This window comes from Corvus moneduloides, chromosome 1 (genome assembly GCF_009650955.1).
Source record: "Corvus moneduloides isolate bCorMon1 chromosome 1, bCorMon1.pri, whole genome shotgun sequence".
Taxonomy (NCBI): Eukaryota; Metazoa; Chordata; class Aves; order Passeriformes; family Corvidae; genus Corvus; species Corvus moneduloides.
This window is the reverse complement of record NC_045476.1, coordinates 10,938,604-10,963,769: the sequence shown is the minus strand read 5'-3', so window position 1 is coordinate 10,963,769 and position 25,166 is coordinate 10,938,604. Positions and strand designations below refer to the sequence as shown.

Sequence of the window (25,166 nt, the reverse complement as noted above, 5' to 3'; positions counted from 1 at the left end):
AGGGTTGGACAATCACCAACCATATGAAGTTTAACAAGAGAAAGTGCCAGATTCTGCATCTGGATGGGGCAAACTTGGATGTACAGACAGACTGGGGAATGAGAGGTTGAAAAGCAGGACCACAGAAAGGGAACTGGGGGTCCTGGTCAATGGAAAGTTGAATTTGAGTCAGCCGTGCCCTGGCAGCCAGGAGGACCAACCCTGTCCTGGGGGCAGTTTTGGGCTCCACAATATGAGAAAGACATTAAACTATGCGAGAGTGTCCCAAGGAGAGCAACAAAGATGGTGAAGGGCCTTGAGGGGAAGCCACATGAGCAGAGGGAAGGGAAGTGGTCACAGCTCCAGCCTGACAGAGTTCCAGACGTGTTTGGACAATGCTCTCAGGCACATTGTGTGACTCTTGGGGATGGTCCTGAGCAGGGCCAGGAGTTGGACTCGATGATCCTTGTGGGTTGCTTCCAACTCAGCTCACTCTGTGATTTTATGATTTTTGAATAGCCAAAATTTACTAAATTTCTGTTTTTATCGCTATGACCCAGTGAACAAGCTTTAAAGTTCCTCATCCGTCACTGCAGTGTTAAAATTCTTCTCCTGTACTTTATCTGATGAAAAGTCCACATGGTATGAATTTAATTTCCATTGGTTAAAGTAATAATAATTAGGCTATAGATAGAATTAGTTAAGCGTACTAAGATATCGATGTGGGAAACCTGTCCTTACTCCTTTATTGTTGTGTTTAATTCCTTACACTATTAAATGTTGGTGTTTCAGAGGGCTGATATATAACACTATTCTGTTTTACATTTGAGGACTGAAAGATATTCATCAGGGAGAAAAATTACTTGTCCCCAAGATGATACATGAAGTTTTTGCAGAAGAGAAAATCAAAACTGCTTTTACAGACTCTGGGTTAGTATTTGGAATAGTGCAGTGTTTTAATTTGGCGTAAAAATTCACTTTCCACTTCTGCAGTAGAGACTTTCCCTTAAAAAATTATTTCCTGAAATCATGGGTAGTAGTTTTTTACTGATTTTGAAAGCAATGGCTGTCCTTGCCCAGACAGTTGTCCATGGAATAATATTGCCTCAATAAAGTTTTTGTTTGTAACCTGTTGTTCAGACCACAGAGTATCAGTTCAAAAAGCTGAACTTAATGTATAGTGCCTTTAAATTGGAGATGTTTCCTGGGTTGCAGTTCCCACTGTCCAATGAGAAACCATTGTGTCCCTGATTGACTAGACAAATATATTTGTTAAGCTGACTACTATAGAAGTTTTGTTTCTTGGACATGTCATTCTGAATTTATGTGTGAGTAGTGGTGCCACAGACATGGTACCAGATATGGTGAATTTGCAGTAAAGATTTTCTGTTAAAATTACTCTGCCAGCTTTTTCATAGCATTATTTTGTAACAAAATGCCTTTTCATAGATACATTCCAAAAAAACCACTATTCTTTCATTCTTTTTTTTCTTATTTTGCATTCTATCCTACATGTTATCTGAGATAGTAGGAAAATTTTGAATCAATTCTATAATTATAATTTTAATATTAATTTTTTTACATTTTGCAAAATTTTTGTATTGTAAAATGCATATTGGTATATTAAAATGTCAGCATAGCTGTCCTGGAAAGCACTTTGACTTTTTCTACTTCAATGAAATCCCTATCTCTTTGTTTTCTGTTTCTGTAATCTACTGTTAGAACAAATAAAGATCTGGTTTCATCTCTGATAATCACTAAAGCATCACTCCTCAGGAAATTATTGTTTAATAAGCTTGTCAGAAGGACAAGTGTGAGGAATTTTAATTAGTCAATATACAATGTATTGATATTCAGTGGTGCAGAAATCACAGATCAGAGTTTTACCTTCACATACCAGAATTTAAGGCTGATGGTTCTGATAAATATGACGCAGTTCTGTTCTGCTCTACATGGGAAAGACAATTTTTGTACGAAATTTTTCATTTAATTTTCTTTTTTTTTAATCTTCAATACTCTTCCCTTTTTTCATTAGTTGATACACAAATGAGTACTTGACTGAAACCTGAGTTACTTGAGCCACTTCTGAAGTGGCTGGCACAGTTGTGCTTTGTGCATCATGAGTGATCAGCGACACTAACGGAGAATGGGTTGTCACAGGGGAGGAATTTGCTCAGTGATTGCCAGTTCTCTGGGTGTATTACACTAACTGCTGGCTTTTGCATTCCTGTGTAAAGTGAACCCTAATTAATCCAGCCGTGAAAGTCCTGCTTCATCTTCTGAAACTAGCTCATTATGAAAAATGTAAACAGCTCTCTCAAAGCACTCTGTGTGCATATTAATTTCTGCTCTAATGATGCTTATTGTCTGATTGACTTAGCTTTGTCTTTCTTTTTACTATAAATGCACTATTTCTAGTTTTTGTTCCATCTTCATCTTTAGCATTCAAATTGGTGTTTCCTAATAACCTGCCTTAAAGTAAACTTTCATTTTAGTACTTTAACCAGATGGCATCTCTCTGGTATGCTCCAAAATGACTATTTTAATACTGTCATGGAGTGATCCTCCCATGGGCATGCAGTACAGCAAGGATGTGGCAGCAGCTCCCAGTGGTGGGAATCAACAGCCTCGGGGAAGACTCAAAGAGCAATTTACCTCTTCATTGTTATATATCTTTAGATTAAGTCATCTTTCTAATAGAAATCATGCCTAGGAAGCAACTTCAGTGGAATCAATACCAAATTGTCCTTGGTGTCTCCAAACCCCTTGAGGATGTAGAATCCATGTCTTTCCAAGGCTTTTTCCCCTTTTGCCTGTAAAAGGCTGAGAACACAAGGTATTTATCAGTGCAAGTCAGGATACCCCATCCTTTGATACATTTGGTGGATTTCCTTTCTACCCTGTGAATTAGGTCCTTCACTGCACAGTCATGAAAAAAAATCATGAATGGAAGGCATGAGAACAGGTACATCCTCTCTTTCCAAAGGAGTAGATCCAATGTTTTGACTCTTTCATTCATTCTGGGATTATTCAGGGAAAAAAAAAATATGAGAAAGAACAAGCATGCTGGAGAAAAGAAAATGCAGGTGGGAGAAGGAAGAGGAAGCACAAGGGAAAGCAGTTCCCAGTTCTAGCATGAGCACTTGCAGAGGCTTTCATTTCAAGCCCATCCACTTGCCTTTTCCACTCTCAAGGATGGAAGCGACTTTCATCTTCCTTCTCTCTCACCCATCTCTTCTAGAGCTGGTTTGTCCCCAAAATATGAAGGATCTTGATTCAGAGTGTTGCCAAGTATATGCTGCATTATAGATCATTTTGATCTTCATTTAGTTGTATCTCATTAGAGGAACATGTTTTGTTTAAGTAAAGATGAGGTTATTCATAAGTAATTCAGTGCCACTTAGAGAAAAATCAATTGTAGGAACATTAAATTTTCATTAAACATGTTAAACACAACTTGACAGTCAGATGGTCTTCAGTCATAAGTGTTTTACTGCAATATTACTTTAAGTAACAGATTGAATGCAGGATTAGGTGGTAAAGAATACTTTGCATGGTTCAAGAAAAAGGATAAAAGTGGGGTTTTTTCCAAAAGCATTCACTCTGTAGGGATCTCCAATTACTTACAGGATCATCTGCACTTCTGGAGCTACTGTGACTTTGAAACGAGTCATGTGTGCAAGATGAGCAGATTGGAGCTGTCTGGGCAAAGAAAAATCAGACACACTTGTTTTTGTGGGAATATGACACATTTTGTAGCTCTTATAGGCCTGGGAACATCACACACCGCAACTTCTTGCACTTCATTCTCTCTAATCCTCACCTTCTTCTGATGATTTTGACATGACTTCCATGTCTTCCTGTCCCATAACATTGATCTCGTTCCCCTCAACACAGAAACTTTTATCTGTTCTCATCCCAAACCTCTTTCTCATCTTCACAACAGTTTTTCCTCCCCTCTCCCATTTGCTACTGCTCTAACTCTCTGCTAACACACCCAATCATCCAGTCCACAGTCCATACTTCCCCCACAGCTGTTACACAGCTCACAGTCCTGTGAGAGAGCCATCCTTAGCCCACATTTACTCTGATCCTGCCCCTGCAATCTGACTACATCCTGTCTTGCTCTCCTCCCAGCCTCTTCCTCCCTCCCATGCAAGTGCCCTTTCTTCCCCCTTCCTTCTGCCACTCCTTGCATTTCTGCCTGAATTCCAGGCTTCTCCTCTCCACTTCCCTCCCCAATCCTTTTCTTTGCTGTTCTTGGTCTCCAGCTTGACCAAGTCTTTTAATTTTGCCAAAGAGCAAGCTGCAGGTAATCCTTTCTTGTAGGAAGTTATGATGAAGCTGCTATGGGTTGCACATGCCTTGACTATAGCAGGGGGTAGTAAAACTTCTCCTGAGCCCACAGCATAGAGGGCTGTGACAAAGTCACGCCAAAAGTCTTTCAAATAGATCTTTACAGATGGAGCACCACCATCATTCAGCTTGTGCTGGCTGATGTTCATGACATTCTGAGAATCTCACAGCTAGCCTTTCCAAGTTTAGCATGTAACAACAGCACGGCATGATCCGATTAATTTGAGTGCAAGGTTTACCTGAGCTCTTCCTGGTGATATTTCATTTCTGTTTATCTATCACAACTAACTGACTGCTGCTCAGAATGGGATGTACATATGTGACACATCTTTCTCTGGTTCCTCTGATAAGTCAGTGTGTAGCAGTCAGCTGGGCACTGGTATGAGAAGAACCTGAATTTTATTTTACAGTTGCTGCCTCTCTCTTTTGTTCTGATACATCTGTCTAAGCACAGAAAATCTGATTAGATATATGACTGCTTTTTCTGGTGTCACAGATAACTATAGCAATGCAGCTATACCATATGATAGCGTTTTTACTTTTTTTACCTGTTCCAGCCTTTGGAAGGCATCAGCTACTGCTCTTCAGAACAATTGTGTGCTGAAGTTTCCTCTTGAATTCTAGAAAGGAGAGAAAGGAAATGTACACGTTGTGCTGTTAGTACCTTGAGAGACTGGTCTGCCTGGATAGTGTCTGGTAAAAATATTTTATCTTCATCTTGATCCACCAAAATTAAAGAGATAATCCTAGTGTTATAAAAAAGACCTCTGCTGGCTTATACAGAGATGTGCTGTGGTAGACGCATCTCTTTGCTTCAGAAGTCTGTGTATTTAACGCTACTATCACTTTAAAATAAAGATGGCAAAATGACAAAACATGTTTGATTCACAGACAAATCATCTTCAATTAACTTTGAAATCTAAAAAGCTGCAGTTCAAATACAGCAACAATGTAATAAAATATGTTGATCATTGTATTTTCCAAGGTTTCACCTTTAAAAACCATGAAAGTAATTTTCAAAAGAATAATCTCGTGCACTGATACTTAAAACTTTTATGGAAAAAACAATTTATTTGTATGTGAATATTGGCATATTATCAAGGTTAGGGGTGTGAGGAATTCAAGCCAGATTATTGTCCTTACGATGGTGTTTACATCTATCTAGAAGGCTGTTTCTCTTAGAGAAATTCTGAGTCCTGGTGAATGAATGAAATTAACTATTTTATGCAGTCACAAGTTTAAACAGATTTTTCAATTCAAAAATATGCTACTTTGGCTCCTTCCAGCCTGTTTTAATGCTGACCTCCCTGGAGAGTTTTTAAATAGTTATATGATTGGCAATTTAGGAAAGCATCAGAATTTCTGGCATCCTAGAGGCAATGAAGATGTCACAGCAAGTTCAATCATTATTACTTCAAAAAATGTTGCCAGCTTTTGATGGATGACATTCCAGAGCATGGGGTCATGTCACTTTAATTTGTTTTTAAGGATAAAGAAAGGTGGTCTTGGTTCTTGTCCCCTTTTTGTTTAACAAATAAGCTTCTGGTCACATGCCCTAGTTTTCAGCATATTTCTCTTTGCCTTGGTTAAATGATGCATAGATAAAAGATAACTTCTTGCTTGTATCCAGGAAAATGACTTAGTTCATGCAGTCCCCAGCAGAGAAGAACATCTCACAGCAGAGGAGAGAACAGTAGTGCTCTTCAGTGCCCTCCAATCAGCAGAGCCTTTGTAAGGCTATCACTTTGTCTGCCACAATCTACACACGTGGATTAGTTTACAATAAACTGCGACTGCTTGTTTCTGTGTGATGAGAGGAACAGAAAGGTGCATTGCATCCATCTTCTGTTAACAGCATAGAACTGCTATTAGTCAACTCTTCTGAATATTATCTTTTTCAATGTGCTCAACAAGTTTTTACAAGATTCCTAATTAAGAACAGATTTTCTCAAATTTCTATGGGCAGTGAGTAAAAACTGGGTGAAGGTTGTGAGATCTGGCTTATTGTGGATAATTTACTATTCCGTTTTCAAAGATTTATGTAAACTTTGCACATTTTTAATGCTAGAGGTTGTTTTGATAATAAGAATGTTGGGAGTTTTATTGTTAAGACTAGACAGTCATGAAGAGGGGCAGGTTAGGCTGCTGCACCAGGTAAAATAACTTCATTTAGAGCAGACTAAGCCAACAGAACAGCTGAATACAGGACATGATTTTAGAGTATACAAAATATGCTGGAGTAAATGTCTTTCTGCACTGGTATGACAACAAATAAAAGTATAGTAACATTGCTTCAGATTTATTTATAATTTTAGTATATCCCAACCTATAAAATCATACATGGTACCTCGATATTTTGAGCTAAGCCTTTTGGCAATAGCTCTAACGTAAGTACAATTGAAATGGGATTTTATTTGCTTCTTGGTAAATTCTGAACCATTTCAAACTTTAGAATGAGAGATATGTTCAAGAGAATATCTCTGGTATAATTTCTGTGTTACCTTTATTTTATATGTACCACATAATGCTTACGACAAACTCACAAATCCTTGGAAATGTGTAGCTATGGGAGCTTGAGGCTAATCCTTCACGTTAAAGACCCCTCTCAAAGAAAGCAAATTATTACCACTAGGCTCATATTTATATATAGTGAGGGTGAGGATGTTTACCAGCTTGTGTGAAGCCTGTTGTGGGATTTTGCCCCAAATTTTAACAGTGTAGGCGCAATGGAGCCCCATATGAACATTATCAGTAACTCAGGATAGCAGAGGATTTGAATTTAGTCTATTACTTTGTATTTCCCTGTCATGTGGATTTATAATTCATTCTTACCAGATTCAGTCAGATTCATTGCAAAAACTTAAATTTTTATATTAAATTGCTATAAATTCCTACGAAAAAATATTAGACTAAACTTTAGAGAGGTGATCTGTATTTAAGAGTTCAAAACTTCTTACAATGGCCATTTAAAAATTTGATACCCTAAGTTAAAAAATTCATTGTAGAAGTTAAACTTAAGACTTGCTCTAATACAGGAAACTGCAAGCATGTTTTGTTCTTATTTTGTGTATTTTATGTATTATATGTGTAATTATGAATACATCTGTCATCTAAGATCTCACACTAGCAACATTTTGTATTTTATGGTACAGATTTATGATACTTTTTTTCATGTCATACTTTTGTGAAGCCCTAAATGGTTTGGAATTTAAGTTCCAGTGCTCTAGAAGCACCTTTTTAATCTTCAGAGATTTCCAAATTGGAATAGTGCCCATGAGAAAGTTGGAGGGTGGAATAAGGGTTCTTGGGTCTTCTAGTTCCACTTGCTTTCCTTCCATTATACTGTTCTGCTTAGGTTTCAGAGTTCATTTTTCATTTGAAGATAGTTGTCTTCTTGGGATGAGAAGTCAACAAGGTATTTTTGTGATTGTTTTTATTCTAACCATGTAAGATGGAGGGCTGGGATCTGGACTCTGTAGACGTTCAAATCCATCTCTGTCACTGTTCAGAAAACTGCCTTTACTGTTTATTCTGACCTGTCCTATTGAAGTAAAGGTGCTGTGGAAAATTCAGGAAGGACCCTTAAGAGGAAAGGAAATCTACATCCCAGCAGATAAAGTGGTTCTGAGGGAGTTATGGGCTTGACTTTTTTTTTTTTTTTTTTTTTTTTTTTTTTTTTTTTTTTTTTTGTCTCCATCACTATTATCTCTTTGGTAAAAACCTCTGCCCATTACATAGATTGTGCACCTCAGTCATTGGAGTCCTGTACATCTCTTTTGGTGAAGACCCTTATCTAGTAGGTCTATGCTTTTGTCTTCCAGCTGCCTTTTCTATAGCAGTTATGATGCGGTCTGACTCTGCTAGTGTGTGGCAGACTGAGCCTGAAAGTATGGATACCCCTTCACACTTCCTTTCTGCATCCTAATGAGGAACAGAGGCATCCAGAGCCAATAGCTTGGATGTAAGCTTGTAAGTCCCAAACACAACACGTAGAAGTTGAGGGAACTTTGAGATCAAGAGGCCAGATGTAGTTAATACCACCTGATCAGTCTTTTTGTGTCACACTGCTCCTGAATATTTGGGTGCTTTGGAGATGGTGTTTATTTTTTCCTATATGTCAATTCCTGTTTAGAAGCTCAAACCAAAGAGAAATTGGATAGCCAAAAGAAAACATTTTTGAGGAGTGAAACACTGTCAAAACAATATTTTTCTTAATTGTACTAGATTATAAAGTGTAATTACTGGCAATTTCTTAGCTTACCTTATTTGCCCCTTGATTTCATCGCATTTGAAAGTGCTGTTCCAACATTACAGCCTGGCTTTAATGTACAAAAATCCTTCTAATAAATTTCAGTCTTGTTTCAGATATTGCTACTGTGCTGGAACTGCTCTTGAGAGAGTTTGTAATGAGGATCTGTTGCTTCAAGCTAACTGAGAAGCTCCTTCTTTCATTGTCTTGATTTATCAGCAGCTTCTGATACTGTTGACAATGGGGCCCTATTATACTGCCTTCAGCAGCTCCTGGGTTTTCCAGGCTCCACACTGCCCTGTTTCACATCTTATTTAATGGAGCCCTGTCTCTACAGTTATATACTGCACTTCTCTTGTCATACTGATGCCTTAAGCTGGGTTATGCAATTGGGTTTTGATGGTGCAATTTACCATGACAGCACAGCAGTATAGTAAAATTCTCACTTTTGTTTGTTAATTTTTAAAGTATAACACACACCAGGTGTGCAAGAGCGATAATCATTTGAGAAAATATGCAGCTGCTTGTTTATGGATGTGTATGATAATGTAATCTCTAACAATACCTGACACTTCCATGTAACTGACTTAGGTTCTAAGACCATATGGTGTTAAACTTGCAGGTCTTGTGTTGAGAAAAAGCTATTTTAAAACAATTTTAAAAGGCTGATTAAATTACTACATGGGTTTTTTTCCTTCTTGATACCATGCCTTGAAAGAAAGGTGTTCTTCCTGTTAACAAGCAGTGTCTGTTACATACAGACTTTTCTATTTGCATCATTCATTGATTTTCATGTGGAGCCAGTAACTTGGCAACGGAGCTTGGACATCAGAAAGGTAAATGTGGAAAACATCACAAGGTGAAAGTTTGCTCTCTGTTTCTTACATTCATAGGCCAGAGACACCTTTCTTTCTATTCTGGATTTCCTGCCATTCATCCATTTCATGCTGTCCTGTGCAACAGAGCAGATATACCTCCTCTCTGCTGCAGCACTTTTTCCTAAATGACAAAAAAATACATGTGGGATCGTCCTCATGCTTGATATGGAAGTTTCTGTGGTGCTTGAAGAATAGCCTCCGTTTGTAATGCTAGCTTCAGACCTTCTTTGCATGGGTTTTTTTTTCCATATAAAGTCTAATCTCTAACCTAATGGGGTATTGTGACCAAGAAGCAAGATGCCTACTTGTAATGACATGATAAAATTTCCTACTGCATGGTTTTCCAATGGATTCCTACAATTTTTCTTTGCTAGTTTAAAAGCCAGTGCTTGTGGCTGTGGAAGGCTGCTTTCAGTGGACCAATAGGTATGCCTGCACTGCTAAATAAAAGTGCCAGCTAATAAGCCCAAGCTCTGGGTCCCAGACCACTTACTGCTTAAGTGTTAGCATTTCTGAGCTGGAGCTTGGCTGCCCACCCCTAGGCAGTCAGGAGGACTGCATGCACACAGGACACTGGGCTCTGAAGGGATGGACAGAGGGGCAGGTTCTGCAGACCCAGCCACCCAGTGCCAGCCAGCCTCAAGGCCAGTGCATGGCTATCATTTATGCTTTGTTTGTTTTAGACACAACTAATGAATCTGCATCTTACTGGAAAAAAGCCTGAGGTGGCAGCTGATAGCTGCTACCAGAGAAAGCCAAAGGCAGTTTAGGGTTAATAACTGGAAACTTGCTGAGTCAGACCCATGTCTCTGTTAAAAAACAAAATTGAGCAGATTAGGGTGTATTTCTGCAGCACTGGAAATTGCATTTGGTTTTCTCTGAGCTGGAGAAGGTGTAAACAAATGACACCTACCAGCCTTCTCTGTAATGACCTTTGCATCCCTGTGGGCAGAGCTTCCACTCTGGTTCCTCACCTTCAGCTGGGCTAACTAAGCAACTGCTTAGCTCTTTGCAAATTAGCCAGAATTTCTGTTTCTTTGGGATCCTTCTTATATCAGTCTGACCTTCAGCATGCTAGCACATTATCAACATCAGGTTTTTTTCCATATTAGAGATGCACTTACAGGATGAAATTCATTGAGATTTGTTAAGGTATGTAGCTCCAATGTTTTGGTTCAGCCTCATTTCTGCTGCATTATACTTTGCACTTTCCATTAGGTGAAGTGTAATTTAAAATGTGGGAAGAAGCCCCCTTTTGAAAGCACTTGCTATCATCTTTGCATGGCCTTCACTTCCAAATGTGGCAAAGTAAGGCAATGTGGAATCCATTCATTAAATGACACATTAAGCAGCCAATGCCTTTTTCTATATTGCCTGCAATAAAATATATTCAAAGCACTTCATATTTCATTAAAATTATCAGTGAAATGATTTTCATCTAATGTTATTTCTGCTTTTAATAAAAAGGCCCTGCAAAATGAATAACTGAACATTTTTCCTTCCTTTCTTTCTCTTTTTACAATTATGATATTGAAAATATCCCACAAGTGAGGGAATGACCCATAAATTGAGTTATGAAGGTCATATTCTGTGAAGAGCAGATATTTTCCATATATCTTTAAAGGCACAGTCATTGGGTATAAGCTGGTTTAGTTCAAAATGAGTCTTCAAAACTGTGCTCTGAGCATGATATGACTGTTTACAGTAGACCATGCTGACTTTGAAGTGCATGTTCCAAGTACCTGTATGTACTCGACTGTTGTTCTTTTTGCATGCATTGTGGCCATTTAACATTGTAACAATAGGTTTTGCCAAAATTGTCAAGTTTAAAGCAGTCTTGAAAGCTTTTTTTGAAAGTCAGAGCTGTGACAATTAGATTATTTCACTGTGATGCTGTTCATTGCTTACTGATTAGAGACTTTGAAATCAGAGAAATTATTAAATATGAAATGGTCATACAGGAAAAAAAGACTTCACAGACAGAATAATCATATTTCTTTTGATCTTAGGCTTATTGTGAATATAGATAAATGTAAGCTTTGCTGCAGGTATCTCAGATGGGCATCAGATGCCCTGGAAAGCTTGAAAGTAGGAGTATAGCTCACCCAGGAGTTACAAAGGATAACAAATCTAGGGGGTTAGTGGAAATAATCTGTATTTCTAGAAATCAAGATAATTCATATAACTGTGTTTAAAATAATTATACAACTAATGAAAACAATGGTTTCCATTTAAGCAGTTAAGAGATGTTTTTATGGTTACAAAAGAGGTACTTTGGAAGTTCTTTAGCTTTCAATAAGGCAGTTAGTTGTCATTCTCTCTAATTTTGAATGGTAATGTAATAAGAACAGTTCATATCATAGAAAGGAAGTTATGAGAAACTGTTTGCCCTGAAGCAGATCAACAAGGATTAATATAAAGCACGCAGGTTTATCACATAATAATATGCTATTTTTTAACAGCTTTAATATGATCTGTAATTATAACTATCCCATCTGCAGAATTAGGAAAGAATACTGAGATAAAGAGAGAAAAGAAATTAAAGTTGGGTCAAGGAATTAAAAAAGAAGAAGCAAAGAACAGGCAATTATTTCTTAGCACTACAATTTGGAAAGTCACAGCTGTATGCCATTCCAGACTCCTGTGAAGAAAAACAGACAACGAAGTACAAAGCTGAAGTAGTACAGAGGAATTCATGCACTGGAGAAAATCGTACCATGAGATAAATTATTTGTTGGCTTCTTATTTTAGTGACCAGAAACTAAATCTTCTGTCTTGAATGGTCTTTCTGAGCTAAAAGATGATTGTCTCCAGGTGTTAGGATTTAGAACAGCAGCACTCCAGGGTCTGTGAGGCTGAGGAGCCCCACACTTAAGCCCCTGGTTTGTTCTGTTTGAATGCTGTTTATCAGATTCTTTGCAGGCCACCTTAATTCCTTTCTCTTAGATCAGCCTGCTTAGCTTCTGCACCTCACATGCTGCAGGCGTCCCCTTAGAGATACCAGGGCTCCAGCCTCATCAGTGCCCTGCCGAGACCTTTATCAGCTGCAGGCAGAGAGATTTCTGATTGGGTTAAAGATTGATTGTACACTAATCACAACATCTAGACAGGCACACAGGCAGCTTGTGGTCAATGGAATCTTGTAATCAGTGCTGGGATAATAACATGCATGCAGCTGGGATTGTTGAACAGCAGGTTTCAACACACAACCTCCACACTCAGAAAAAAAGACCATTTACATCTTGGACATCTTTGAGAAGAAATGGATAGTCAATTTGCCAGTGGGAACATTAGTTAAAAGTATTTCCCAAACCATTAAACCTGCTATTCTAATACTGTAAGTACCTTCATTTCCAGAAGCTATCTGTAAAGGCCTTTGCAAAAGGTCCACAAATAGAGCAGCAGCCCACTGGCTGCACATTTGTAACTGCCTCAGAGGTGTTAAACATTTCCCAGTTTCCAACTATATCAGCCAAACACTACAATGAAGTTTTACTTACCTTGGATCAATTCGATCTTCACTTTTGAGAACAGCAAATCTTGAGGTGAATTTGGCCGACGCCTCAGCTCATTGTGGAATGCAGCCCTTGTGTAAGTGTACAGGTGAGATAAACAGGACCGCAGAGCAAATCGTCTCTGGGGTTGATTTAAGCAGACATGTGTTCATACACCTCTGAAAAAGAAATCACCACACACATAGACACATCCCTCCAGAAAATAGGTGGTTCTGCAGCTGAGAAAGTGTGCTCACTGTTTGAGCATGGGGAGCAGTGACGGGTGAGTAGCCGCTGGAATTGTCACTTCATGCCATTAAAATTAGAGGTCTAAACATGTTTTGACACTACCGACTGCTACTTCTTGCACAGATGTTCTGTTTTGGAGGATAAAGGTTTCCTTGCTTTTTGAAGGGGGTGGGGGTGAGAAGGAAAGAATCACCTAGTTTTCTCTCTGTTCCTGACTGGATTTTTCACAGAACAGGTATTCAACAAATATGAGAATTAGGAACCACTTTTGGAAGAGACTGCCCTGCTCACATATATTTTGCAAGTGCACTGGTAAACAAACCAAACCAAAACCAAACAAAACAAAAAACAAAAAAACAAAAACAAAACACTTTCTTTCTTTCCCCCCAAAGATTAGAAAAATTAGATCTTCTGTAAGGATTCTGGCAGCATTAATCAATGCATAGGCTCAAATACATGAGGAGTTTTAGGATTTTGTCAGCAAACAGTAATGGGGACATGGGCAACTGGATGGCATTTCTAGAGATCACTTTTTTTCTTTCAACTGCTGTGTGTTAAACAGAGCCATGCTTAGAATTACATGCATTTGAAAACACCAGCTAGCAGTGTAAAGATTTGCACCTGCTTCAAAGCCAAACAGAACTGCATGTAGCAAAAGTTATAACAATCCATAGAATGGCTTTTTCTTACCTGTGTATTTAGGAGTACCATCTGATTTTTCAAGAAATTGCACAAGAATAAGTTTGGATGGGAGGCTATGCAGCCACACCAAGTATCACTATAATACAGTGGGATAGCAAATGTGTGAGAACATTCACACTTTCGGTGTGGAGCAGTAAAATATATTTCAGCATTTTCTTTAACGTGTAAACATGTGCAGATAATGATTATCTTGTGCTCTCAGTTTGCAAGCTATAATTACAATACCCGAAAAAAGAAAACAGTGAATAGAATCCTAATCACAGAGGGTGGCTGCTACCTAGCAGAAATATTTATTTAATTTTTAAAATTGAGCATTTCCTTAGACATTTACAGTATGAATAAAATGCAGATCTAACCTATTTGCAGTTTCTCATTATGGAATAGAAAGCTTTTTAAAATTTGTCAAAAACCTTTAACATTTAGGTTAAACTAAAGGACCATTTATTTTTCTTTTTTTTTTACACCTGCTTTTAGTAATTAATGGGCTTAAGTAATTCTTTTCAGTAAAAATTGTGGACCTCAGGCTTGACAGTAGGTTTTGTCGCAATCAGATTTTCTTTACTACAGGAAGACTGCATGCAGTGCCACCATAAATATTTTATCATTTAAAGACTCAGGATTTTACTTTCTCTAGGTATTGATGGGTGAATTAGCCAAGGTTTGTAAATCTTAAAGATACTGAGCAGTTCTAGCTGTTAGTATCTACATGTAAACACTGGCTATGATGTTTTCCATTTTCTCTTCACTTAGAGAATTAATAAGCAACTACAAACTAACATCCTCTTTGCTGTGCAGAAAAACTTCTGAAGAAGAATACTTTGCATTTTATTTTGCAAGGGTAAATGTTACTGACCAGGTGGAGCCCTCTTTCCACTATCTCAATGAACAAGTGGGCAAAGTGGTCAAAGTGTAGTTGCTACATCAGGTGTACCTGAGAGTGGACTGTGGCTCAGTGTTATCAAATGTAACTTAGTTAACTTGATGATTGAGTGACATAATTTGTCTAACTGTAACCAACAGTACCTCTATATTTATACTGTGATGGTGAGAAACCTGTAGTTTTTATAATGTCTGTCCATTGGAAATGCAAGTTTTAGATCAGTACATCTTTCCTTCCTTCCACTTTCTGTGCTCATTGCAGGAGGATTGGATTAGACAACCTTTAAGTGTCCCTTCTCACCCTGAACTTTCTATGATTCCTTCAAAAATGAAATGCAAAATTTCTTCATCCAGCTCCCTGTAAGGAGATCTGCAAGGGAAAATAAAACTTCCATTGGGACCAAAGGCAGAGAGAAGTGACATCTCCTTCTCCCACATGGTGTCCCAGGTATATGCAAGGACCAGGGCTTCCTTTCCCAGGACCATGGAGACAAGGGCAGGGAGTGTAGACAGGAGATGACAGAGCACCAGGAGACTTCTTGAAGAGAATGGCAGAAAAGACAGGTGTTAAGCACATTCTCTACTTCATTAATGAAGCATAACAGAGAACTGAAAATCCAGGAATTACCAGAGACATTAAATCTATGCCGAAATATTTAATGTCATATGTGGTCACTACATAGAAGGCAATATATCTAATAAGAACATCTGGAAATGTAAAAGCTTGTAATTTCACTTATTATTTTATTTTTGCTTTTGGAAAGAAAAAAATTTCTTGTCATTGGTTTCACATCTGGAAGTAATCTCCAAAGAGGCATTGGTTTTGAAAACTGAAATCATTGACTTTTCCTTTGGCATCTTGAAAAGCCTGCATAAGTTTGTTCATATTCTGATTATCTTATCCATCTATGTCTCCCTTGAATTAACTATTCTTATATTATATTGTTTTATTCTCTTAAATCCCAAATCCAAGCTTGAAATTAAGTTAAAATTATTCATCCTCTTTGTGTTTCAAATACTGTCAGCACAACTATTGCAGACTTTAGTAAAATCAGTGAAAATCAAACTTGCTGTCCAGTTTGCCTTCTACTCAGAAGCCATAAATATGCATCACCTTCCAAACATCTCTGAATAATGAGAGTTTCACTCTAAACTATGCAATAGTGTACATACATCCCATGTTTGCCCAGGTTGCTCATACCAATATTAAGTTCTATTCAATCCCATTGGGTAATTTCAAAAAAATCCAATGAAATTCTTTATAGAACATTTCCATTAAAATCTCGTCTCCTGAACAGAAACATCTCTGATTGAAATCTACATGAAATTCCTTTACACAGCCAAGGTACTGATTTAAAACACGACCTGTCTATTTACCCTCATTTAGTTACAGATTGCCATAAAGTAATTCATATTTAGCACTTTAACTCATGATAAGGGGGAAAGGGAAAGTTGGAAGTCAGCATAAGATATGAATATATGTGATAAAAATTCTGTGGCAATGATTATTGTCTCCTAATAGAGTCATCAAAGGTTAAGGTAAAGGTTGTCAAAAACAGAAAAGTTCCCCATCATTTAATGTTCTGCTGATGAAATGGCGAAGTAATAATTTCACTTGGTGCTGTGAAATTGGTATGAAGTTGGAGAAAGAATGATAGGGAAGATGTTCTTCAAAGGAATAAAATACCCATTTCACTGCTAAAGACAGAAGAGCAAAGGCTTTCAATTCGGTGGATGCTGGAAGTGAAGTGGCCTCTAAGGCACAAACCCAGCAAGGAACAAAATTGAAGCCAATAAGGAAGTGTGCTAACAAGTCCTGAGAAATCAGGGGAAATTCCTGAAGTAATACTGAGAGCTGGTGAGCGAGTGAGCAAAGAGCTCCATCAAATATAAGTGGAAAAAGTCCGAGTAAGGAAAGGCAGTATTTATGAAGGAAAAAAAAGGGAAGTTCCAAGGGTGAAATGAGGTTTGGCCCTAGGGCAAAGTCATAATAAAAAGCAAAGTCATAATATCTGGAGGTTTGGACTTGAAGTGGGTTAACTGAATAAAACCCTGAATGCACTTCTATTAAAAAAAGTAGATCATACTCTGCCCTCAGATTAATATCTCTATGTACCACAATATACTTAGTAAATACAATGATGAATAATTTATAGTTTCATTTGTTTCTTTTGTATCTGAATGCAGTTTCCCTGAGCAAATCACCAATGGTCATGGCTTTTTTAATAAAGAAATTTCTAGCTTGTACACCTTGTGAGGAGTTTAGAATTTTTTTTTTCCTTGGGGGAAAAAAAAAAGCAAGTCCAGTTGCAGGCTGTTATACATCTTATTTCAGACAGTTAATGTTGTTTGATCATTCCCCATAGACCTGACAGCAGAATAGAATTTGGTCCAAGGGAGACTGAGCCCAACTGGGAAAATATCTTTCATTATTCTCAATGAGAACTTTCACTGGAAACAGTGTGCTTGGGGTAGGTAGTATAGAAAAAAAACAGCAGGATGCTGTTTTAAAACAAAATCAAAATATATTGTTAAGTAAAAAAAACAATAATGCCATAGGGATTTTTTGCTCTGTAGAACTGCTGAAGGTGTTGCAGACAAGAAAATCTAGTATATGGATTTGTTTCTCTAGTATATTTGTTTGTTGTTAAGATGAAAAATCTATTTACATCCCTAAAGTCCTCAAAGAAAACCCTTCTTCCAGAATTTTTAGGGAATGTCAGAAATAGAGCTCTATAGCATAGTACAGGGATTGTAGAAGTCAAATAAATTTCTTTCCAGTCTCTAAACATAAATGACATTAACTCTATGCTTTCATTTTTCTCCTGTTTTTACTGAATATTGCTCTGTGTTACATGTAGAGATCCCAGCTGTTTTGCAATGAGGCATGTGAGGTACTAGCTCACCAGTGGGGGTGATCTCAGTGGTGTTGAGCTGCTACATTATGAAAGACTTCTCTCAGCTAGAATACCAAACTGAAAAGCTTCTTCTTGGATAGAGTCCATTCCCACACTAGACAAACAACTTTGAGGAGTAAGTAGTTTATTTTATAATTTAGTGATAAAATGGAGACAAGTTTACTTTGTTTACTTAAAAAAAAAACACTCTAAGTGTTCAATATCATAATTTTCAGTGTTATCTCTTGCCTTTGGAAATAAGCATAGATAACTAGGGGATTTTTAAAGATTAGGGTAGTTTCCTAGTGCAGTCTGGTATGATTGTAACTTGAGAATCCACAACGGCCATCAATAAATACATGGAACAATTAAATGCAATGGAAAAATTTAATTATAGAGACCCAGAACATGAACTATATAGTGCTTACTGGGTTTTAACTATGATGCTTACACGGCAAACATAGCTGACAAATTAATCGAGGTTTTTCTTCTTTGCTTTTTTTAAAAACAGTTATGACACTTAATTATGTACCATTTCCTCTCTTCACTGCTGTCATAAATATTGCTACTTGTCCTACAGGGTGTCATGGTCGTGCCTTACTAAGCAATCTCTGACATGAATGGAAAGAATCTAAATAAATATATAGGTTGCATGGAAATAGATGTGTATATAATCATGCAACAAATGACAGTCCTCCTTACCAACAGCATCTTGATATTACTGCTGTGTTTCAGTGAAAGAGCCAGCTTCTACTAATTTAGCATCCCATTCTGCAGTGACTCCTACTTGCCTGTATGTTTTGGTACAAAGAAACAAACTGAAGTCAGAAAGGTTTCTTACATACAAAAATATGTTAAAGGACTGGGATCCTTTAATCTATATTATATAGGGCATATTTTAAAGGACTGGAATATTGCAGAACTATTGCACTTGTTTCTGTGGGAAATGATGCCTTAGTTCTTGTAATGCAGGAACAAGCCCTTCTGCAAAGGTGCCTGCTCGTGCGTAAATGAAGAAGAAAAGGTTATTTATGTCTGTTGCTGAGTGTGACTCAGACGATGATCCTATGTTACATGCAACAAGTTTCTGCCTGTTCAGTCCCTGTTAGGTTCAAGTGACTGCTCAATTCCCATCAGTTCTTGACAAAGGCTGCTCCCTTCTTGTGCTTTTCAAGTGCTCAGCAGCAGGCACAAGATGAAACCCTGACTCCACTTCTGTGCACAGGGCACAAAAGAGAGCTCACACATTGAGCCACAAGGCTCCAATTGATTTGCTGTGTGAATTCCCATGTCTCCTACATGAATTCCCCTTTCTGGTTCCATTAAGACAGGAGCAATAGCCCAGCAATAAATAGTGCTGCACGTATGACTTTAACCTAGTCAAATGCCGGGGGAAGTAAGGGCCTTCAGAGGACTTTGATTCAAGTTTGTTCCTTTGTTGTAAATGAGCCATATTGGTCTCCAGAACTGTTTTTGTGTAAAAAATCTCAAGATATTAAGCCTCTCACTCAGCTCCTTCCTCCTGAGACAGATCTCTAATGCTGAAGTATTAACTGGTAGAAAAGATGCATTGACTGCTCTTCTCTCAGCCTGTCCTCTCAATAAAATTTTGCCCATTGAAATGTAACTGGAAACACTTCGAACATTGTATCATATCATGGGATCTAGATCTGATGTCAGATGCTTCATAGTTCTTTCTCTGCATTGAATCACTGCAAATACTTCCATTCTTTCAATGTCAGAAAATATATATTTTTGGAAATAGAATTGTATGATGTGGTAATCCCATCTCCAAATAATGAGCTGACTACAGAAGTCTTAAAACCACTATCAAGGATAGTGGTTTAGAATTGTACAACCATGAAAAAGGCAGAAAACTCACGGGGAGCTGTGAGTGGAATTTGCAAAGTGATTCCTTAGATTATGACATTCTTTGACTACTGTATTAATTGGTCTTTTCTTCAACTGAGTGAACTTCCTCTCTAGAAGAAGATTGCATGGGTCATAAATAAGAATGATTTCTACTCAAAATCTGGACATCTGTATGTCAGGACAAACACAAACTTGTAATCTTGCAGACTGGCAAAATCAGTTGAATGAACTTAATTTGATTTTGGACATCTCAGACTCCAATGAACTGTTCCCTGACAGCAATGGATTTTATAAACAACCCAATACATAGGGTTCATAATGTTGTCTTAAAAAACAGGACAGTTTGAATGAATCCTTTCCTTGGAAAAATTTGGATGTGTATATCTAAAATCAGAACCTGACCTTTATCTTTCCTGCCCTACCATACATTATCCGTACTTAAATTTGGTTGAGAAAGACATATACAGAAATAAGGCTGTAAGCAGCAGAACAAATTGGATTGGATTGGTTGCTTTAATGAAAAGGAATTTCAAAAACAAGCATTCAATATTATAATTTTCAACTGATTGCATGAATAGGCATTTAACAAGATAATCAGATTTTATTAAAGAATAAAAGTAGTTTTAAAATACAGGAATCTAACTTTTTTTTTTTTTATGTGATAATTATAAATTAACAACCACCAATAAAGACTTGGAAAACTGAAGTGCAATAGTGGATCTTCAATATAGGAGTCCACCGTGTGACACAGGTAATCCTTCTTGGTTTTAATGCATTGTGCAGACATCAAACATAGGAAAAATTTGATTTCCTTGGAGTCTGTGACTCATGGTCAAAAATATACTCTCCTGTGCAATAAAAGGCTCATACTGCTGTCCTTTTGCTTGCTAGCACAGTAGTAAGGTCTTTGAGCCATAGTGGCCACCATTTTCCATAAAATATGTAGGTATAGAATATCTTTGAAATCTCTGCCTATTAGCTTTGGCTGAAATTGGCCAAAGAATCCCAGAAATTTTAAAGGTGACAGAGGAACAAATAGATACATAATTCTCAGGAAACTGGGTGGAAGAAATGACAGCCCAAAATAGACTGGGTCATACAAGACCGAGATGAAGTTTGTGCCAGTGTCAATTACTACATAAATTTAGTTATATGATTCACAATGACACATTTTATATTTGTACTAGTGATTTTTGCTGTCATTTAACTCAAATGTGTAGCTCCATAGAGGCAAAGAAAACTTGCACATGAAGAATAGTGAAATCCAGATTATTTTTTTAATACTGAGTGATAAGTCTGAACTACTTATTTTACTGTTAAGGATTTGGCATGATCAAATTCTATGTGATAAATCTGTCTCCCAGACAAAATCCATCACTGGGACAAATTCCTCTTTACTTTGAACTCATAGTTTTATTTATGGCTATAATTTGATCAATGTTTTGAATGGGAGGCTTTATACTCTGTTATGCCAAAAAAAAATAGAACATGATTTCACTGTGTGATGCATATGAGGAGCTAATACCAAATGCTGCCATCTATTACTCAAACTCAGCTCTGCTCACTGAAATGCATATGTACAAATTTAGTGTGTAGTTCCATTTCACAACTGAGGTAAACTGCTGCCAGAAGGGGCTGCTGACCCACTCTCTGCTAGTCACACACTCTTCTTGTCCTTGCATTGGATGCAGAAATCAGAAGGCTGCCAGATGGAACTGAAATATATGTGTCACAGGTTACTTTTCTGTCATTTAAGCCAGTCAGCCTCTCCTACATCATACTAAATGTTGCCTTCTAGCAAAACTCCTCAATACTTCATTGAAAGTAACATTTAACTGGAAGCTGGAAAATAAGAATAAATTCTTTCTGTTCTTGTTTTCAGAAGATAAAGGGGGAGTATCTTCTTAAACTGCCCAAATATGAGACAATTGCAATTCCTATATTTGAGCTCTGACATATTTTCAGCTTGTCCTATCAGACCTCTATGACTTTGCAGAGTGTATCTGTCTTGGTGTGGCCCTGTCCATGTTGGAAATAAACCCTACCATGTCAGGTCTGGAGATGTGGCTGGGTCAGTACATAAGCAAAGCAAATAACTGTGTAATGCAAAAGACAATCTGGAGAAAAGGGAAAAGTTGTAGCTTCAGAGATGGAATTTCCCAGATATCTTTCTAAGAGATTTTGAAGTTTTAATGAGTAACAGAAATTGAGAACTATCATGTGCTGCTGAGTTTTAAAGAAATGTGGAAGTATCTGCATGGTGATACATCAAAGCACATTAAATTCACCACGTGGCTGAGGTTTTTGTGTGTGTTTGTTTGTTTGCTTGGGTTTTTTTCTCCTGGAATTCAAAGGCAGACTGTGTACTGTTAATTTTTGTAAGCGAGATGGAAGAAGATGAAATGTAATGTTGGCTCAGGATCTATCCAAGACTCAGTCTGGTGGGAGCAGCACTGAGAAGGTGTTGCTGTGTGTCTGCCCAGTTCTAATATGCCTCTAAGTATCTTTATTGGAGAATATATAAAAAGAGTTGGAGGAAATCCATATTGAATAATGAAGAGCCCTTGAAAAAGGAGTGGAGGTCAGAACTAAGGATTGATACAAAAATGCATGACAACAAATGAAGAAAAGAACAGAAGGGATGTTCAAAAGAAGTAATCAGCAGAGTATCCCTGGCTACACAGCACTCCCTGAGAGCATCTGAGGATCCTGTGGGTGCCGCCCAACAGAGCTATGCAAAGAGCTGTGATATCATTGAGGACCAGAATTAGACTGAAACCTCCCTATTAAGTTCCCTCCTCGTGGCTACAGATGGAAGGAGATAAAAGAGAGAAGTCCTTTGCTTTTCTGGGAGAATCTGTAAGCAGAAAGCTGCAGCAATAAGTTTGTCCAGAATATCAGACCATCCAGAGAAGATGGAAAAGGGCTGAAGTCTGGGGCAGGGAACCTAAGTAAGTAAACTTTCCTCTTGCTACAGGTTGGAGCAGAAAAGTGCAATGAATTTAGTCTGGCCCATGGGAACATTTTCCAATGGAAGACTGTAGAATTAAACCAGAATAAAATCTATCCAAGGAGGACTTTTTCAGCCATTTTGGTAACAAGATACCTTGCTTTTTGGTGCTTAGATGGGTCAGAAAGCTGTGAAAATTGCGAGTGTGAATGATGCATTCAAAATGCAGTCTGGAGTTATGTGGCTGGACAGTATTTCTCTCTGCTAATTGCCAGTGTGACCATATGGGATCATATTAGAGTGATCTCTGTTGGATCGGGAACTAGGAGCAAATGAAGGCTTCTCTTCCACAGAAGAGAATTATTTGCCAGTCATGGTCAGAAACAGGACATAGAGGTGTCTTTTTCAGGTGACACACTATGACAGTTCCCCTTTCAAGCAAGAGAAAAACTCAGAATGTATCTGACTGGTTACCTCCTGGGCTACTCATATCACAGCACAAATCATAGGAGCGTCCAAAGCGCATTACAGCTCTCTAAATGCAACTTAAATAAAACAGTCACAGTGTTGCAACATCTCCTACTAAAAACAAGCCTTGGGTTAAAATGGTTGTTCCTAGCAAGTTCTCATTTTCTGACATTTCATAGAAAGTGGAGTATGTGATGATGTTTATTTCTTTTTAAGACAACTCAGTTGCAGACTTGAGTGGTTGAAGTCACAAATCCCCACAGAAATAAGTCAGGAGAATATCAAGTATACAGAGGCAAAGCCATGTGTGTAGGCTGCCATTAGCTTTATCATTAGTTTTAGATTTATCAGAAGTCAAAGCAACCTGATTTCAAACATGGTAGTATTTCAGCAGCCAATAAAGCACAAGTACTGTCAGTGAAAGTACAGATTTTTCACTCTTTGAAACATTAACTGAATGTAACAAATAAGTTTTAACTTCAAATGAAACTCTTTTTACAAAGTCTCATGGTAAAAAACTATAATTGCCTTCTTGTTATAAAATTCGTCATTAGTTTACTGAATAATAATTTCCATTGACATTTCAACAATGGGTTATGTCCCTGTTGAACCCTGGAGTAGATGACCTTGGATTGCAAACTGTCAATAATAATGTCACATAGAGTTTTTTTCCTCACAGCTCCTCACAGCAATGATTTGACAATGAGAACCATCTTGGCTGAAGTGCACTGATGTTGCAGTATTGAGGATCTGTGTGTTGAGGAATACATTTGGTGCAGGTAGCTCAATGTGCAGCTGCAGAGCCGTGCAGGTGGCAGAGCCTAAGGCAAGAGGCCATGAACTGCTGACCCTTGCACAACAAAGGACACAGGGACCTGTGGCCAGCCAGGTGAGGGACACCCAGAGATGCGGCAGGAGCTGAGGAGCCCAGACTTTCATATATTTAGACTATAAGGGAATAAAAACTCAGGGGTTCCTTGGCTCATGTTCCTCCTCAGAGGCACCAGCTCGAGCTGTTATTCAGCTGATGCACCATGATTAAATCATTTTTAGGATCTAGACATCTAAGACTGCTATGGGAAACCTGGAGTTGAGCCAGTAAGGAAACCTTCTCCAACTGCAGGAGAGTGGGGGGTATGGCTGCAAAGGGACCTCAAGTCTTAGCTCGAGGGAGTGAGAGTGTGACTATCAGAGCTGCTCCCAGATGGTCAGACAGGGAACTTTCCTTAACATTTACTCTTGGTCATGCATGTAAAAGAAACATGCTATTCAAGTTTTTCATCCCAGTTTTAAAGCGACTCTTTGGTGGCACCTTCTGCAGCTTTTTTTATTTCATTTTCAAGATTTATTCTATAAATTCTAAAGGAAGATTACTTAGAAAATGAATTTTCTTTAAATAAAGCAACACCTTTTGTTAGACGTAGCGAATTTAGACCCTGTGTGCATCCACATTGCTAAGCATGTGTTGTGAAAAGAGCCCTCAGCAGTGTACCAGTTTTCTGGGTCTTGTCAGCTGTGTGATACACCATCACACTCTGGGAAAAACAGTTGTATAAATTTGCTCAGAAAAAGTCTTCAGGGATATTTCATATAAAGAGATTTTATTCACTGACTATGATATGAGTCAAAATCTCTTAGACTTGTTACCATAGCTATTCTTGACTGCTACTGCTGGTATTTTCTATACATATAAAATGTACTTTCGTTCAGAATTCAGGGATGAATTCTTGTAGAAAGCTTCAATAAATGAAAGAAATACATTTCCTGCCTTTACATATAATTATGCAAAATAAGGATCTTCAATTTTAAACTTACTCTTCATTCTAGCACAGAAAATATGCTGTAAGAAAGGGTAGATGATACCATCAGTTGGAGTACTGCTGTATAACTAAGGATAAAAATTGGGGTTTGAAAAGATGTCTATCGTTTATTGAAAAAGCAGGGGTGTACAGGGACTCAGTCTATTAAAAATTTCTGTAGATAGTGTTATTCTATGCTTGTAGCAAACTCAAGTTTTTGCTGCCACTCCCACATCTCTAAACCAGGAACAAGCAGGAATATGGAGAGATTCCACTGATTGGCTGGCAGAAGGAAGCAGAACTGCCCTGACAGTCTGCAGCTTCATGAACAGTTTGCAGGGGAAGCTGCTCCATCAGGTATTACTTATTGAGGTCTTAAGATGAGTAGATATCA

At 37.9% G+C, this 25,166-nt stretch overlaps 1 long non-coding RNA gene across 1 annotated transcript in view; it reads right to left on the bottom strand.

Moving 5' to 3' along the window:
• Nucleotides 1–2,649: 2,649 nt before the first annotated feature.
• Nucleotides 2,650–25,166, bottom strand: part of LOC116439734 — a 61,834-nt gene continuing 39,317 nt past the window's right edge. The window contains exons 3-5 of the long non-coding RNA XR_004238252.1: nucleotides 12,963–13,135; nucleotides 4,884–4,955; nucleotides 2,650–3,681 (exon numbers count right to left, since the gene is read on the bottom strand). This is a non-coding gene — a long non-coding RNA (uncharacterized LOC116439734). The remainder of the gene's footprint in view (nucleotides 3,682–4,883; nucleotides 4,956–12,962; nucleotides 13,136–25,166) is intronic.